This window comes from Aegilops tauschii, chromosome 6 (genome assembly GCF_002575655.3).
Source record: "Aegilops tauschii subsp. strangulata cultivar AL8/78 chromosome 6, Aet v6.0, whole genome shotgun sequence".
NCBI classification, from domain to species: Eukaryota; Viridiplantae; Streptophyta; class Magnoliopsida; order Poales; family Poaceae; genus Aegilops; species Aegilops tauschii.
The window spans coordinates 260761047-260773919 of record NC_053040.3 but is presented as its reverse complement, the minus strand read 5'-3'; the positions used below and the strand labels follow the sequence as shown (position 1 = coordinate 260773919).

The window sequence follows — 12873 nt, the reverse complement described above, 5'->3', positions numbered from 1 at the left end:
CGATGAGCCGGCCGGAGTCAGCGACGGAGTGGCGGTGCGGCCGTCCCGCCGCACAGAGGGGTGCAGCGAGGATGCTTGCTGCTCGTTTCCCGCCGGGCCGGTGGCGGCGTTGGCGGCAGGTGACGGAGAACAACGGGGAGGCCCGCCGACAGGAGCGGTCTGAGCGACACGGGCGGCGAGGGCGGCCCAACACTCAGCACGGGCTCGATGAGCATCCGCCATGGAGACGACGAAGCGACGGGACGCGGATCGACGGAAGGAAAGCTTCGGCGCACCCCTACCTGGCACACCAAATGTCGGATTTCGGGTTCCGGCAAAACCCTCGAGGTTCGAACACTACGGTGCGCACGAAGATCCCCCTACCTGATCACGCCCTCAGCCTCACCGCGATCTCAAAGCCTAGCTCGACGAACCTGCAACGCAAGAGACACGAGGTTTATACTGGTTCGGGCCACTGTTGTGGTGTAATACCCTACTCCAGTGTGGTGTGGTGGATTGCCTCTCGGGATGAGGATGAACAGTACAAGGGGAAGAACAGCCTCCTGAGGAGAGATGTTCTTGTGCTTGGTGAACTTGTATGGGTGAGGATGGATCTAGTCCAAGGTGAGATGAGTTGCCTCCTACTGTGGTGGCTAGTCCTATTTATAGAGGCCCTGGTCCTCTCCCCAAATATTGAGCGGGAAGGGAGCCAACAATGGCCAAATTCGAAGGGAGACAACTAGTACAAGCTATCCTGACTAAAGGTGGTCTTCGCCTGCCAAAGGCTCTGGTGGTGACGCCGTCTTGGGCTCCACGGTGACCTCCATCCGGCTGTCCTACTGGTCTTGGTCTTGTTGCACCGATATGGAAACCTTTGCCTGATGCCTCGGGACTCCTCGCCTGCGCTTGCCCCCTTAGCACCAAAGAGGAAACAAGGACACTGTGCGCGTTGGCGCTCGCCTGGCCTTGGTCGTCACAGCTGACGTCGTAGGAACCTCGCGAGGTTCCCTTGCCTTGATCTCTCCGCCCCTCGTGAGCCAGCCTGGTGAGGCCACTCCCGAGGAGGTCTTGTGTCATCCACCTCGCGAGGCTTGGCCCCTCGCGAGGGTCTTGAATGTTTGCTGGTGAAGATGGGCCGTATGGGGCCGCTGGCGGAGCCACGCCGTGGGCCGCAGGCAGGCAAGTTTGGGGACCCTCGTTCCTAGGACACCAACACTTGTAGTTCAAATTTGAAATATGCACATAAAATGCCTAGAAAACTCAGTTAATGTATAAAAAAGGCCAACCGAACCCCGAAAAATTCCAAGATTAAACACAACACTCCTGTTGTTCTATGTTGACACTAGAATTTTTTTGAAATCAATAAGAGGCAACGGATATCGTCCCATCCCCAAAGGTGGTACGTTCCCTATCGAAACCATCATGCTTGTTGTGAGAAGCTCTAAGCTTATACCCAAACCTGTCCCAAATGGGACAAAATTTTCACCACAGCATGGTGATGCCGCTCCATGATAGCATGCCAAGTTCCATGAATTTCAAACGAGTTTTGGATTTTCCAGAATTTAAAAACCAGGTATCTCAACGTTTTGTCGGCAATCAACAGTGCCCTGGTGTTTGAAATTCATTCCCGTCTCTTGCATGGGTCCTAAGCATGCACCCAAGGACACACATGTGATTTTTCAACCAATTTATATGCACTGGAGGATCTACATGTATTTCAAATTTGAATTATGCACATAAAATGCCTAGAAAACTCAATTAATGCATAAAAATGTCCAAACAAATCCAGAAAAATCCCAAAAAATGACACAACACTCGTGTTGTTCTATGTTGACACGAGAATTTTTTTGAAAGCAATAAGAGGCAATGGATATCATTTCGTCCCCAAAGGTGGGACGTACGTTCCCTACTGAAACCATTAGTTTTGTTGTGAGAAGCTCTGGTTTGTGAGGAGCATATAACCAAACCTGCCCAAAATGGGACAATTTTTTTACCACTGCATGTTTATGCCGCTCCATGATAGCATGCCAAGTTTCACGAATTTGAGACGAGTTTTGGATTTACTAGAAATAAAAAACAGGGCATCTCAATGTTTTGCCGGCAATCAACGGTGCCCTAGTGTTTGAAATTCATTCCCATTTCTTGCATGGGCCCTAAGCATGCACCCAAGGACATATATTTGATTTTTCAACCAATTTATATGCACTAGAGCATGTACATGTAGTTCACATTTGAATTATGCAGATAAATGCATTGAAAACTCAGTTAATGCATAGAAATGTCTAAACGAACCACGAAAAATCCCAAAAATTAACACAACACTCCTGTTGTTCTATGTTGACATGAGAAAAAAATTGAAAGCAATAAGAGGCAATGGACATCATTTCATCCCCAAAGGTGCTACGTTCCCTATCGACACCATCATGCTTGTTGTGAGAAGCTCTGGTTTGTGAGAAGCTTATATACCCGAACCTGCCCCAAATGGGACAAATTTTTTACCATGGCATGTTGATGCCGCTCCATGATAGCATGCCAAGTTTCATATATTTCAGACGAGTTTTGGATTTACTAGAATTTAAAAACCAGGCATCTCAACGTTTTGCCGGCAATCAACAGTGCCCTGGTGTTTGAATTTCATTCCCATCTCTTGCATGGGACCTAGAAATTCACCCAAGGACACACCTGTGATTTTTCAACCAACTTTAGTGCATTGGAGGATATGCTTGTAGTTCAAATTTGAATTATGCACATAAAATGCCTAGAAATCCCAGTTAATGTATAAAAAAGGCCAAACGAACACCGAAAAATTCCAAGATTAAACACAACACTCCTGTTGTTCTATGTTGACACTAGAAATTTTTTGAAAGCAATAAGAGGCAATGGATATCGTCCCGTCCACAAAGGTGGTACGTTCCATATCGAAACTATCATGCTTGTTGTGAGAAGCTCTGGTTTGTGAGAAGCTTATACCCAAACCTGCCCCAAATGGGACAAAATTTTCACCACGGCATGTTGATGCCGCTCCATGATAGCATGCCAAGTTTCATGAATTTCAGACGAGTTTTGGATATACTAGAATTTAAAAACCAGGTATATCAACGTTTTGCCGGCAATCAACAGTGCCCTGGTGTTTGGAATTCATTCCCATCTCTTGCATGGGACCTAGAAATTCACCCAAGGACGCACATGTGATTTTTCAACCAACTTTTGTGCATTGGAGCATGTGCTTGTAGTTCAAATTTGAATTATGCACATAAAATGCCTAGAAATCCCAGTTAATGTATAAAAAAGGCCAAACGAACCCCGAAAAATTCTTTCCCATTTCTTGCATGGGACCTAAGCATGCACTGAAGGACACATATTTGATTTTTCAACCAATTTGTATGCATCGGAGCATGTGCATGTAGTTTCATTTTGAATTGTGCACGTGAAATGGCTAGAAAACCAGTTTATTGTATAAAATATCCAAACGAACCTTGAATAATTCCAATTCTTTTACGACACACATATATTTGCATATTCACTGCAGATAAAAGGTCTAGCAATTCAAATAGCGTCCATTGCCGCTGTGACCCCATTTTGTAATTCAAAATCAAGTAGATCCCACACAGTTTATTATCACCAACCGTGTGAGATGTAGTACAAAATATCTTGGAGCACCGTCGGTGTATAGTATGCCTATGGCTTATGCGAGAAGGTGCGTCGGCTACAGTCCACAACCGGCATGTCAAGCACACTAGCTGACTCCCCAAAAACTCCCGCCTCTGCATCCCTCGCAATCTCAAAAATATCTACCGCCTCGAAGGTTTTAATGTTTTATAGCACACAATTATTATGTGCGGACCGTGTGCGATGTTTGTTACTCCCGCTCTGCTTTAGTCCCTTGATTCAAATTTTTAGTAGCCCCGGCATTTTACTCCCGCCTCTGCATCCCTCGCAATCTCAAAAATATCTCCTCGCCCTTGATCCAAATTTTCAGTAGCCCCTCCTTGTTACTCCCGCCTAGTAAAATTTTCAGTTGCCGCAGTATTTCCTCAAACACAACCTGACCCCCCTCCACACACACACCCCAAAACCTCCGCTCACACAGACACACACAACCCTCGAAACCATTGGTAGGTCGCCGCCATCGCCAGCGCCTCCATCCTCAACCTCTGCCTGTGTGCCGGGGAGCTCGAGGAGCCAATGGACAAAAAGAGGTTTATCGCGGCCTTTTCGCCCGCCGCCGGCGAGGTGGCCGCCGAGGTGTCCCCATCGTCCTCCGCGGGCCCGATCCGCCCGCCACCGCGCCCCTACACCGGTTCGAGGACTTCCCCGTCCTCCTTCGGACCCGGCAGCCGACGAAGTCCTACCTCGGTGTCCGGCAGCGGCGGTGGGGGACGTGGGTCGCCGAGATTAGAGATCAAGAGACCCACACCCGCCGGTGGCTCCGTAGCTTCCACCCGGCCGAGCTCGCGGCCATGGAGTACGATCGCTGGTAGGTCCACTAACACGGCGCGGCGGCTAGGCTCAATTTCCCCTTCGGCACATGTCCGGTCCACCTCGTTCCGCCGGAGACAGGGGTGGTGAGCTCGGCTATGGCAGGGGAGGACTACCATGGGTGGGAGCGCCTCGAGGCCGAGGCCGCCGACAAAGCCTACATGCAAGAGCTCTGCCGGTAGCACCCATAGCTTGTGGAGGTGGAGCGGGCGATCTTTGCCTGCGCGGAGGTTATCGCGCTCTCCTCTGATGACGAGGTCGAAGGAGGCGAGGATGGCGGTGCGGAGGGCGGCGAGGTTATTGCGCTCTCCTCTGATGACGAGGTCGAAGGCGGCAGCGGCGTTGCGGAGGGCGTCGAGGTGGGCCCCGAGGATGAGGAGATCGACGTCGACGAGTGGAGGAGTGCCTTCCCCAATTACCCTGACGACGGTACAGGCCCGGACCCGGCTCGCGGCACAACGTAGATGACGAGGAAGGATTGGCTCGACCTCTACTTCGATCGAAAGTAGTTTAGCTTAGTTTAAATTTATGTTTTATGTTCGGTTATGCAAAACTATCTATGTTTATGCTTGAATGCATGCTACTTTCGGTTGCACCTGCTTTGAACTTGATCAAGTTGAAGTTTACAACCTTAAGTTTAGGGGATCGACTAGAAAAGGCAAAAATATGCTGGAGTATATATATATATATATATATATATATATATATATATATATATATATATCCACTAAGGGTTTTAGTCCTTTAACTTTTTAAGGATCGCCTAGAGATGTCCTTATGACTTGTTTATTTCAATTCTTCACAACATGATGCTCTATATGTGCAACTATTTTCCGTGCAGTTCAATTTCATCAATAACAGTTTCAACAATACCACTATGAAACGATATTTGGTTGCTGTTAAGGATATTGCAGTTAAGATGCCTTTTCGTTTTTTAATTGTTGTTTAGCAACATGCATTGTATTGAATGACTAAATATGCAATCCCAGGCTATGCCAATCAAGGAAAATGGAGACCAAAGCTCTGATACCACTTGTAGGATCGAAAGTATGTCTAGAGGGGGGTGATTAGACTACTTGATCAAATAAAAATCTAACCCAATTTTAGTTGTGGGCGGATTTTAGCAATTAGCACAAGTCAAGCAATCAACCTACACATGCAATTGTATAGAAGGTAAAGGGAGGGGTTTGGAGAAGGCAAACACAATGGAGACACGAAGATTTTTGGCGTGGTTCCGATAAGTGGTGGGATCGTACATCCACGTTGATGGAGACTTCAGAGTGTAGCAGCGGAAAGTAAAAAATTGTATAGAAGGTAAAGGGAGGGGTTTGGAGAAAGCAAACACAATGGAGACACGAAGATTTTTGGCGTGGTTCCGATAAGTGGTGGTATCGTACATCCATGTTGATGGAGACTTCAACCCACGAAGGGTAACGGTTGGGCGAGTCCACGGAAGGATCCATCCACCAAGGGTCCACGAAGAAGCAACCTTGTCTATCCCACCATGGCCATTTCCCATGAATGAATTGCCTTACTCTGGTAGATCTTCACGAAGTAGGCGATCTCCTTTCCCTTACAAATTCCTTGGTTCAACTCCACAACTTGACGGAGGCTCCCAAGCGACACCTAACCAATCAAGGAGACACCACTCCCCAAAAGGTAATAGATGGTCTATTGATGATGAACTCCTTCCTCTTGTGCTTCAAATGATAGTCTCCCTGACACTCAACACTCTCTCACAGATTTGGATATGGTGGAAAGATGATTTCAGTGGAAAGCAACTTGGGGAAGGCTAGAAATCAAGATTCTTATGGTAGGATTGGAATATCTTGATCTCTACACATGAGTAGGTGGTTCTCTCTTAGAAAATGTATGGTGGAAGTGTCAGCATGTTCTGATGGCTCTCTCACATATGGAGAAGGGGGTGGAGAGGTATATATAGCCTCCACACAAAATCCAACCATTACACACATTTGAACAATCTCAGTGAGACCAAATGGGTAAACTCGGTGGGAACGATTAGTTCAAAAATTAGAATTTTAGGAATCTTGGTGGGACCAACTGGAACAACTCGGTGAAACCAATGTGCTAGGGCTTAGGGCAAACCTAATCACGGTGGCGCAAATTGCATCAACTCGATGAGACCGAAGTGAAGCAATAGGGCAACAGAGACTTGGTCAAGCCATCTCGGTGAGACCGAAATAATTGCAACTGAAAACAATGAGTTGGCAAGGCCATCTCGGTGAGATCGAGATCCGTATAGGTGAGACCGAACTGTTAGCTAGGGTTTCTAGCAGTGGCTATGTCATATGAACTCGGTGGCACCGGATAGAGAGAACCAGTGGGGCCGAGTTAGAGTTTAGGTTTTTGACATATTTGTATGGAGAAAGTGGTTGAGGGTTTTGGAGCAATATCACTAAGCATTTGAGCAACCAAGCCATTAAACAACACCTCATCCCCTTTTAATAGTATTGGCTTTCCTATGGACTCAAGGTGATCTTGGATCACTAAAATAAAGATGAAGAGTCTTGAGCTTTTGCCAATCTTTGTCCTTAGCATTTTGACGGGTCCACATCTCTAGCCCATGCCATGACATTCATTGAACTTCCTAAAATATTTATCTTAAACTAGTACATATGCCCGAGCGATACAACGGGCTCCTCATCTAAGTTGTAACGTCCCTATAGGGCGCGGCATCCTCCATGAACGTGTGACCCCGGCCTCCTATTGCTCCACCCAACAAGTCGTCCTAGAGGAATGTAGCATCCAAACGATGCCAATGGGCGATGAGGAGACCGAAAACCATGATATGCTATTTATTTTACGGATCTATAAGGAAAGAAAAAGGTCAATCTAGTAAGACAAGAAACCATTTAGAATGAATAGTTACCCTAACTTTATTTCTCTCCATAGCTCGGGGGCTATGGAAGGCCGGTCTCCCGCTTAAGCTAAAAATCTTCCTATGGCAAATGTTCCAAAACCGCCTACGGACGGCGGATAACGTTGCGAAACGCAACGGACCTTCCGACTGGTCTTGTGTGGTGTGCGGTACCATCGAAGCTGCAAATCATGCCTTCTTTCATTGTCACCTAGCCAGGTTTTCCTGGAGCGCTGTTAGAGCCGCTTTCCAGCAAAACTGGAACCCTTCATCCGGTGCCAATCTTTTACAAATTATTCATACGCAAAAGGGGGCTAGTGCAAGGATTGTTTGGTGATGCGTAGGGGCGCTCTTTGGTCCTTATGGACTGTGCGTAATAAGATGACCATCCAGAAGAAATTCCCTTCTCACCCAGCCAATGTCCTGTCCAAATGTCACCTCTTCTTGCAGACCTGAACACCGTTGGGGAAACTGCAAGATGAGGAGCGCATGATCGAGACGATGGAGCGGATCCACAACATTCAGGTGGAAGCGCGCCAAGTAGCTGCTCAAGACTGATATCATTTTGCATCCGTTTCTTTGTGTATGCTTGCCGATGACCTGTTATTCCAGCCTGCGTGCTGGTGTTGATGGACCTCTTTTATTTTGGCTGGTTCTGTAATACTTAAGCTGGATTGCCGTGGTATCTGTTTTCAGACTTTGTGAACGCTGCCTTGTTGGCTTTGGTAATTTAAAGCCGGACGCCTTTGGCGTCTTCATTACAAAAAAAAAAACTTTATTTCTCTCAATACTGAAGCCAAAATGACACGAAAATAAGTGTTAGATTCTACTCTTTGTTATACTGCCTTTTACTTACAAAAACTGTGGTTAGATACCTTGAATTTATTATGCATGCGTCGAGTTAATCATCTATTTATTTATGAACATAGTATATTGAACTGAGGATTTCTGAATATTTTGGTGTAAGATGTATATTTACTCACGTAACATTGAACTATAAAAATACTTGGACATACATTTATACTCAACCATGTAAATATGAGAAGTTCGTTATGCGTCTATAGTGATAGCTCTGTTTGTCTTCTCTATCTGTATACAAATTTCATGTTAGCAGATAGAGAGGGAAATATGATGTCGTAGTATATATGAAGAGAAGTATAACTGACAATATACAGTAATTAGCTAATTACTACGATGAGTTTTTTCCAGCGCTGCATCGCCTCCTGAACATAGGAATTTTGTTAATTCAGTACGTATGGAAGGCAAGAGCGTCAGACATAAAAACTGATAGTACATATGCCTGTTGCTTAACTCAGTTACTAATAAGACGAGATCGATCATTGAACTTCTAAACATATTAATTCATAGGAGCTCTTATACTCTATTTACTGCAAACATATTTCTGCCTGTCTGATCTCCATCACAAGTCTGATTCCTATAATCCAAGGGGAAGTATTAAAAACACATGTGCGCATATCAGGAAACTATCAAAGCACAAACATATTTCTGCACACCTGATGTCCATCACGCCATGTGACTTGTATCCCATTAGAACGAACACAACAACCAACACAATTGAATAGGTCCTTCCTGGTAGCCTGCAGGAGCATCAAGGCGCCAGCCTTAACAGTAGGGACATATCAAGAAAATTTGAGGCGTTCAAGCACGTGCTCACTGAAACCAAACCAAATATTGTCGGCATCGGCGAGATGTACGTGCAGGGTTCAACTTTAGACTTTGCAGATTGCAGACCGCCCCAGCTGGTTCCCCCCTCCCTCCAACGTGTAATCTGGTAAGGAGAAGTGCTGCAAGATACGGCAGAAAAGGCCAATTTTTCTTGATAAGATATTATGGATCAAGCCTGTTTATTGGGGATTCTGTTATAAATCCAACAACCTGATAATCGAGGGATTTAGGATGGGGGATTATTTACCGACAGCGTGGGGCGATGGTAGAATAGATGAACTCCAATTGGATTTAGAGTGTGATTTGCGTGCCACCACCAATCCAACATATTCCTCCACTTGATAGCCTCAACTACCGATGTCGCCTCCTTACTTCACATTATTGTGGATGCTCATCGGACGCATCAATCATCCTGTAATGCAAAACCTTGAATATGATAAGGGGAAGGCATAGATGGACCGAATCACGTTCTCCTTGTTGGGAATCCAGTACTGATGGAACCATGAAGTATGGGATGGAATAAAACACGACATGGAGAGATAGAGGAAGAACATCCTTTTAAAGAGTCGTATGTGTGGGATAGTTGGTCAGGAGTCCATGGCAGTTCATCCTACAGCTGCGGATGTGTAACATGTAAATACCGGTTTTACCTATTTCCATCTTGACCTTTGGTGACAACTTCTGCTTGGTTGTGGAACCTACACTTGACAGTTGTGACAATATCACAATATGAAAATTTTGAATACTGGGATAGAGGAATGATTCAACATGTCTAAGAAAATACTACTAATGAGTCATACTGCAGATTAGCCAAACTCTTGTGTCAGGCTCAGACACATCTTTTTTAGATCGGGAAACAAAATACTGATATACTGTGAAAACAACTATTTTTCAGGAATCTAGCTTCATGTAAGCATGCAGAGTTGATTTTTTACTTCCAGTTGAACAATTACAGAAAAAATCAATCCTCTCAACTTCAAGGTAGGTGATGCAAGAAATGGAAATGGCAATGGCAATGCACAATTTAATGTTGATAAAATCTGGAATAGTTAACACAGTCTGCAATGCAGACTACCCTCATTGACTCTGGTGCAACTCCTGCAGTGATAACCAGAAATCTTAATAAAATTAAGTTGAAAAGTGGACAGAACACACATTATGAGTGAACCATGAACAATACTTGATGCTAGAAAATCTTGTATTGATGTGCTCAAGGTAATTATATGCTATGTCTTCCACCGAAGAATGAAGTATTCGCTAGCTAGTTGTGCATGGTAAGCTTCTTCTTGAAAAGAATTACTCAATGCAAACTTCTTGCTGAAATGGATACTGCAGAACTTGTGCTTCTTGTGATGCATCATCAATCAATTCATACTATCATAAAAGAATGTATCACAACCTTTGGCATGACCAGCAGCATATCATTCTCACCTGGAGCAGTTACCTGAATAAAAATGAATCAAAACTGCAGGAGATATTGTCCATGCATTTAGATCTGCAGCTTTACTATGCCCCCAGCATATTTGTGTTTCCCCAAACCATCTTCTTTTCTTGAACCATTATTTCCCTAATGAACATGATGGCTTATGATTGTGGTAGCCTCGTAAGATTGGGAGAGAACACTATCATGTGAGACACGAAGCCCTCATCCTCACAGAAGGTCAAACTAAATAAGATATGTGGTAGTATGGACGTCAAAGAAGATGCTTAACAGCCAGCAGTCAGGTTGATGTCACTATTATGCGCTCCAACCCCATCGCCGACGCAACCGGCCATGGGCTCATGCACCTACTGTCTGCATGACCAACCAATTTCAGTTAAAAGCATTGTACAAAAGTAGGCACACATTAGTAGAACAGAAGTGGAAAGGAGTAAATACTGGAATATATAGTTGTTGATATTGATTTGGCTATTAAAGCAGGAACATAATTTCACACCAAGTAAGTTCCTAAAGAAAATCCACACCAAGAGATAAGAGAACTTATATAGACATGATCTTTTTTGTGACTGAATCCAGTTTATATGGTTTCTTTGTACCAATATATGGCCTGCTGCTGCATTACAACTGGTACTTTGAAGGATCTGTTCATCACAACACAAGCAAGATCTGTTCATTGATCTGTATTAGATAGCACACCTTTAGCTTGTAGTGCAGATTTATTGAAATTGACAGTGCCACACTCCAAAATCAGTTATATAATCTATTTTTAGCTCTATCTATTCATGTAACGGAAGAAGTAGTACATCTGCAGCAGCATGTCTGTTTTTGGCCCTTACATAGTTTGCTGAAATGAATTGCAATCATGGTACTGAAAGGACACATGAGGACATCCAGTTTGCATGAAAAGTTTTCTGTAAGAATAAATCATACACTCTGATTTCCATCTAATCACAGGAGCTGGTGCCTAGGCAGGCTCAATCCACCTCATTCCCAGGCTCAGTGGCATCATATGTGAACACGCTTGACCAAATTGCACAAACAAGGTAATTCCAATCAAACCAAATTCACTAATAAGGTAATTCCAATCAAAGGTGATGGTGTTACTGTTGCTATGGGCAAGCAGGATGCGTAGTGCATGAAATCGTGATATGAGGAAGAAGTTCTGATAGCAGCCACGCCGCAGCCGAGGTCTGAGAATAACAGAGCAGATAGGGAGGGTACCGGGGTCGTTCGGGAGAGGGAGATCGATTGACCACTGCTAGGGCACAGGAGACATCCGGCTCATGCAGTCCACGGATGCCGACGAGCGGATCCGGCGAGAAATTGTTGAACCCCGGAGATCGAGAAATTGTTGAACCTCTGGCCGACCCGCCTCGAACGCCACCACCACGGGGCGCATCGACCTTGAGCGAGCTCCGCGCCGCACTTGCGTGTTACCACGATCTCAGCAAATCAGGTGGCTCGCGCGAGGAGGAGGTTCTTATAGGAAGGAAGGCGGAGGAGTTGCCATCATGGAGGAGGATTCCTCGAGTCCGGAGGACGGGTTGAAGAAGAGTCCTTTTTTGAAGGAAGGTGGAGAAGAGTCCTAGCTCAAACTTTTTCCCTTAGCTGCGGTTGGGCTGTTCGGCCCATAAGAGTCCTGGCCTAGTAACGTAAAACCAACCAAGCGAGTCTTTTTTTAGTATCGGCAGAAACACTGAACGAAGCGATTTTTAGGTACGAAAACGTATTACGAACAATATTTAGGTACGGGAAGCGTATTACGACGGTGAGCGTGCGGGCAGAAGCGATGGCTGCTTTATTATTAGGGAAAGATGGATATTAGTTCAATGAGCTATATGTTTTTATGAATTACCAAACCATCCGGGGATTAGTTGCACTTTCAATAACCGTTTCTCTCTAGAAAATGGACAATTTCATTATGCGCCTCAGGAAGGAGATGCAACTTTTCACCAAGAAGGCCCCAAACCTGAACAAGTAGATGAAGAAGAACTCGCCACCAAAGAGAAGGAGGAGCAGTCACAACAAGAAGCCTGCACCACCTACACTGACCTCTACAGTCTCTAGGACTCCATTAATGATATGAGTAGCCCCTCCACGCCCCTTCAAGACACGTCCGCCTGCATGAGTTCAAGCTTCTCCTACTAGAGCCAAGGATGGGATCCTAACTAGCCGTCACAATGATCTTGCCGGTTTGGGCTTGCAAAAGCTTAAGCTTGGGGGAGGTCACTACCTCGTCTACATCAAGATGTGGCGATATTATTTGAATAAATTGTAATGAGGTTGTACTTCAGATCATTGAGCATCAAAATACACGTGTTGGTCTGTTCCAACACTTTGCTTTTTACTTGCTTTTTCATTTTCCATTTTACTATTGTGATTTTTTGTTTGCAAGTTAGTTTTCAAAAAC

At 45.0% G+C, this 12873-nt stretch overlaps 1 long non-coding RNA gene across 2 annotated transcripts; it reads right to left on the bottom strand.

Moving 5' to 3' along the window:
• Positions 1–8560: 8560 nt before the first annotated feature.
• LOC109756793 (uncharacterized) lies at positions 8561–12056 on the bottom strand. Of its 2 annotated transcripts, XR_002231352.4 has the most exons (4): positions 11685–12056; positions 9270–10817; positions 8851–9141; positions 8561–8771 (listed from the first exon to the last, which is right to left on the bottom strand). It is a non-coding gene; the product is annotated as an uncharacterized lncRNA (long non-coding RNA). The 2 variants fall into 2 exon arrangements; XR_002231351.4 differs by having other exon boundaries at positions 9270–12051.
• Between the last annotated feature and the right edge of the window lie 817 nt (positions 12057–12873).